A 6,106-nucleotide genomic window follows, 5' to 3' on the forward strand; every position below is an offset into this window, starting at 1 on the left:
TGCTCAATAAAACAATGAGGTTTTAAACTAGGTGTGTGCAAAGTTTAACAAATTAATTTTGAGTACGTGAGCACCTACGAATTTCTTTCCAAAAGTTTTAAAGAGAAAAAAAAGGGTTACTAAGGATTGTTTTCAAAAGGGTGGTTGAACAAAGAATTAGAAAAGAAATATGGTGTCAGGTTTGGATGCCAAGTTTTATGTTCTCAATAAAACCGTGAGGTTTCAAATTAGATGTGTGCAAAGTTTGACGGGTTGATTTCAAATATGTGACCCTGTACGAATTTATTTCATAAGGTTTTGAACAAAAAAGAAGAAGGAGGAATTGCAAGTTTTGTTATTTGAAAATGGATTTTGGTTTTCTTGGCTAAATAATGGAAATAAAAGCTGTTTTGAATGATGATATGCTCATGTGATCACGTAATTGAACCTGTCACCCAACAAGAGTTTGGGGACGATGCCCGATTTTTATCAGATGCTCGGCAAGGGTTCGGAAGCCGAGTCGCGGTGGAGGTTGGACCGATGCTCCTTTATGGAATGCCGTCTAGTCGGAGGTTCTAGACGTTGCCGTGCCCGACGGAGTTAGACGATGCCCGGTTACGCCGGATGACCGCCGACTTTTAAGTTGGCCATGGCCGTTAGGTCGTAATAATCGGAACAAGCCTGAATGGTTATGATAGTTGCGCTTGATTATGGGGTAAAATTATGTGGCATGGTATGAGATGTGTCATAACGGTTTACCTTATAATCAAGACCCATGCGATTGTTTAAAGGATGAGAATGATGTGTTCTGATTATTAATTGCGCTTGTGATAGTTATAATGCATATGTGATGCACTAATATGCAGGGACGTGCTGAGGCGATGTGAGTTCTACATGGCGTGTGTTTAGGACCGCCTTTGAGGTGAATTTGTGTCCTAACTGGGGTTTAGGTTTTGACTCATTGAGATTTATCTCACCCCGTCGTGGTTAAACTTTTCAAGGCCGTAGCGTGGACATCTGCCGAGTGCGGATTTGGCAAGCGTGAGATGCAACACCTTTTGGCTGGCCCTATCGCTAGTGAAGTTTAGGTTGAACCCTAACCCTTAGAGGTTTTTGAGAGGGTTGATAGGAAGTGGCCGTAGAAAGGCTTGTAAGCATTAAACTTCCTAGGGTTAACAATTGATAATTGAATATGTTGCTTTCAGCATTGTTTGCCGTGTTTTTACTATTTCTATGTTTGTTTGTTGGCCGGGTGTTCATTTGAATTTGCTTCCGCATGTGCTTAATTAAAAGATAAAAAAGAACGGATTGGTGACCCATCCTGAGATGTCGCATTTTTAAGTCGACCACCAAGGGATGTGCGCGCGCTCGGGGTCCGGGGCATGACATTAGGTAGAATGGAGTTTGACGATTGAACCACATTATCACTCAATTACCTCCCATTTCCTTAATGTTAATTAGACATATTACTTAACAGTATGGTAGTAAAAAACTCAATCATCTCGTATAATTTAACATAATGTTTCTAGAAAAATGTATTAATAGGAACTCGCTTTACTTATTACATGGGATGTAATCTTATATGACATAGGATGCTTTGGAATTAGTGTTTGTCAGTTAAATATTTTCTATTATCTACCATTATTGTATGCTTATCTAATCTTAAGGACAAACTTGTTATACATCATCTGAGAAGACTCTAGCCATGGAATGACAGGACTGAAATCTTCTCATCCCCATAGAGACAGACACAGAGATAGAGAGAACAAATATGGCAGAAGCTGTCATCAGCATTGCTGGAAGCATCCTTGCCAATCTAATTACTGAAGCACTGCAAAAGGTAGGAAAGTTAGGGGGCATCAAGCATGAACTCAAGGAGCTTAAGAGCACCATCTCCATGATTGGTGCCATGCTGGACGATGCAGAAAAACGATACCACCAAAGTTACCAAATCAAAGATTGGGTTGAGAAACTAAAGGAAGTTTTCTATGATGCTCAGGACGTGCTTGAAGAATTTAATGTAGAAGCTACACGACAAGAATTGAGGGGCGACAATGTAATGATTGAGGAGGTAAGGACATTTTTCTCAAGTTCAAACCAGCTTGCTTTTGCATTGAAGATAAGTAGAAAAGTAAGAGCAGTGAGGGAGAGAATGGTAGCCATTAAGGCTGAAAAGGAACTCCACTTGGTCGAGCAACCTATGGATTTGCAAGCAGAGATAGAGCGGAGAGAGAAAAAAGAGACATATTCGTTTACATGTGTGAAAGACATTATTGGAAGAGATAATGATAAAAGGAAGGTCATGGAATTCTTACTAGATTTGGATGTGAAAGAGCGCGTTTCCATACTTCCAATAGTTGGTATTGGTGGGCTTGGAAAAACAACTCTTGCTCAATGTGTGTATAATGATGAGACGGTTAGTAAACATTTTAACTTGAAAATGTGGGTTTGTATCTCTAATGACTTTGATGTGAAAAAAATAGTGAAAAATATCATAGCTTGTGCAAAGGATGAGGAACCAAACGATGGTGCGATGGAACAATTGCAAAGTGATTTGAGGAAAAAAAATTGATGGAAAGAGATATTTCTTAGTTTTGGATGATTTATGGAATTTAGAACTAGGCATATGGCAAGAGTTGAAAAACTTATTGATAGGAGGGGCTAGGGGAAGCAAGATCCTTATAACCACACGCCTTCCTTTGGTTGCGGAAATTACTGGCACTGCTTTGCCTTATCATCTCAAGGGCTTATCTGAAAGTGTATCTCTTGATTTACTAATGCAAATGGCTCGTCAAAAAGAAGAGAAGATACAAGATTTGGACATGCTAGCAATTGGCAAAGAGATAGTTAAAGAGTGTTATGGGGGTTCCCTTGGTTGTTCGAACTATTGGGAGTTTACTATTCTTCAAGAAAACTAAATCCGAATGGTTAAATTTGAGAGATTATGAGCTCCCAAAAGTATCTCAAAGGGAAGACCGCATAATATCTATTCTTAGGCTAAGTTATGACCATCTTCCTTCCCATTTGAAACAATGTTTTGCATTTTGTTCATTGTTTCCCAAAGATTATGAGATAGAGAAGCGGACTTTGGTCAATCTTTGGATGGCAGAAGGATTTATCCGGCCATCAAATGGAGGTCAACATTTAGAAGACATTGCTCATGAATATTTCATGGATCTACTTTGGAGAAACTTCTTCCAAGAATTTCAAGAGGATGAGGATGGGGAGACTTGCAAGATGCATGATTTGATGCATGATCTAGCTGCTCGGTTCTTTGGGGACCGAGTGTTGGGTGGCATGGGATGATACAAAACCCATACATGAAAGAACTCGTCATATATCTTGTGATTCAACTTCCAATTTGATGGGTGAACCTCTAAAATCATGCTTGAAAGCAAGTGCACTTCGAACATTTTTGTCCGTTACTAGATATTGGGGAAGGGAACCAACAAGTGAAGCAGATTTACGCCAACTCATTCAAAGTTTCAAGAGGTTGCGTATCTTACATCTGCATGCGGCAGATATCGAGAATGTGCCAAGGTTCATTTGTAAGTTGAAGCATCTAACGTACCTCGATCTCTCTGGCAATGATGCACTCAAAAGGCTTCCTAACTCCATCACAAGATTGCATAATTTGCAAACACTTAATCTCTGCTCTTGTAGATCCCTCGAAGAATTGCCAAGGGGTATAAGGAAGTTAGTCGACCTTCGAAATCTAAACATAGATTATTGCGACCAACTTAGTTATATGCCATGTGGATTAGGCAATTGAGTTCATTGCATAGGTTAAGTTGCTTTATATTGCCCAAAGATAAAGCTCTTGCTAAGAAATATTGCGGACTTGGGAGCTAAATAGGCTTAATAACATCCGGGAAGACTTTTCATTGAAAATTTGGGAAGTGTGATAGATGCAGTAAAAGAATCCAAGGCCGCGAACATGAGAGAGAAGGGTTCTCTGGAATTCTTGATTCTTTCATGGGTTGTTTCAATATTACTGATGAAGCAATGATTTCGAAGAGAGATGAAGCACTGTTAGATGGACTGAGGCCACACGACAATCTGCAGGAGTTGATTATCGATGGATATAATGGTGAGAGTTTCCCGAGGTGGATGACCGAGTTGCCCAATTTAGTTGGGTTAGCATTGTCGGGATGCGAAAGATGTAAACATTTCCCCCAATTTGGCCTTAGTAAGTTGAAGCGTCTCAACATCTCTGATATGAAGTTTCTAGAATATTTGCTTGGGGAGTGTTTGGAAAGTCTCACCTCACTTGAATCTCTTGGTATCTTCAATCTTCCTCGGTTAACTTCCCTCCCACGTGGTTTGCGGCATCTATTGAAGCTCATGGATCTCTCTATTAGGGATTGTGAGGAGCTTGATTTATCCAAAGATGAAAGCGGCAACATCATCTTGGATTTCCATGGACTTCAGAGTCTCCGATCTGTGTTATTCGATGGAATTCCCAAACTAGAATCTCTCCCAGTGGATTCTACAGCTCCGCAGATCTCGAACTTCTCCAAATTATTGAGTGCCCCAATTTTAAGGCATTATCAGAGCAAATCGAGAAATGTGAGGAGTTGGATATATCCAAAAACGAAAGCGGCAACAACTTGGATTTCCATGGAGGCCTCCAGAGTCTTCGCTCTGTGGAAATTTGTTACCTTCCCAAACTAGAATCTCTCCCAAAGTGGCTTCTACAAGCCTACAATCTCAAGCGTCTCACAATTTGGGTGTGCCACAATTTGAAGGCTATACCAGAGTAGATCGAGGCCCTTCAATCACTTCAAATTCTCAACATCGAGCGGTGCTCCTCATTGACATCATTCCCTGAAGCAATGCGAAGGCTCACATCCCTTACTCACCTATACATCTCTATGTGCGGAGAATTGGAGAAGAGTTGCAAAAGACAAGCAGGCAAGGACTGGGACAAGATCGCTCATATCCCAAACATACAACTTAGAGGGCGGACCGTGCGCTAATTTTCTTCACTAAAGGTATATGGGACCTTTTTTCCCAGATTTTTACATGAATAATTTTTCAAATTATGTTTCGAATACTTGATTTGATTTTGGGAGACATGGACAAATCGCTAGAGAGAGAGAGAGAGAGAGAGAGAGAGAGAGAGAGAGAAGGTTTGTGACGTGATTTGGTTATGGAGAGAGAGGACAATACCCACTGAGTTCAGCATGTTGTTTGTGTAAAATTGTTCATGACAATTGTGTTTAAACCTCGCTATATATGCTTCAAAAATGCAAGTTTTTCCCACTTGAAACTAGTCTTCAAAAGCGGTTTCATGAGATTAAGCTTAGGGAAAAATCACTAGCACTTGCTAGAGAGACCCTTTCTTTTGAAGTACCCTATCCATTCTTTTATCTTTTCAAAACTAAACTCTCATGCATACCAGAAGGCCCTATCGTACAAATAGAGCTTGTCATTTGAACTATCTTCCATGAGGTTCTTTGTTTCAGTAGATATATCTGTCGCTGACACTACTTTATTTTTCAGGCTATATAGATATGGCGTAGATTTTGGCAACGATGACATAATGGCAGTTGAGGATCACAAAGACCTCACTGACCACTAGTCCCGTGGCAGGAAAAACATGGATTTCTCTCTTGCTAAAGCATGAGGATAATGGAAACACCTAGCTTTTCTAAGTTTGGGGTGTATGCTTTGAAGTCCGAGAACAATACTACTACATGCTCTAGAGTCTTCTCAACTTGGACATCACGCCCTATGCCTATATGATAATTGCAGAATACATTTGGTACGTTTTCATGCAATGAAACCTCTAAGTCCGATGCACAAAAAGATGAACGAGACTAGAACTGTTATGTACTCACCTAAGAATTGCAGGTCACCCAAAATTGGAGGACAGGTGCCAAAAAGATGTAGGCAAGGACTAGTACAAGATATCTCATATCCTGCACATAAAGTTGAAAAAGGTATCTATCAATGCTACATGATTCGATTGGGGGACATGGACAGATCGCTGAAAGGTTTGGACATTACCTTATTCCTGAAAATGGTTGAAAAATGAGGAAAATTCATACTTTTCTTCATCCAACTTCGAGCTCGTTAAATCTGTTTTGTGACTCATCTTGTATATAGTGTGCAATGTGCTTAT

The 6,106-nt window shown here is 40.1% G+C and overlaps 1 pseudogene; it reads left to right on the forward strand.

Annotated features, from left to right (window-relative positions):
- The first annotated feature begins 1,750 nt into the window (after positions 1-1,750).
- On the forward strand, positions 1,751-3,180 carry LOC120292927 (annotated as a pseudogene).
- Positions 3,181-6,106: the final 2,926 nt, after the last annotated feature.

The sequence above is a fragment of the Eucalyptus grandis genome, chromosome 4, assembly GCF_016545825.1.
Source record: "Eucalyptus grandis isolate ANBG69807.140 chromosome 4, ASM1654582v1, whole genome shotgun sequence".
In the NCBI taxonomy this organism is placed as follows: Eukaryota; Viridiplantae; Streptophyta; class Magnoliopsida; order Myrtales; family Myrtaceae; genus Eucalyptus; species Eucalyptus grandis.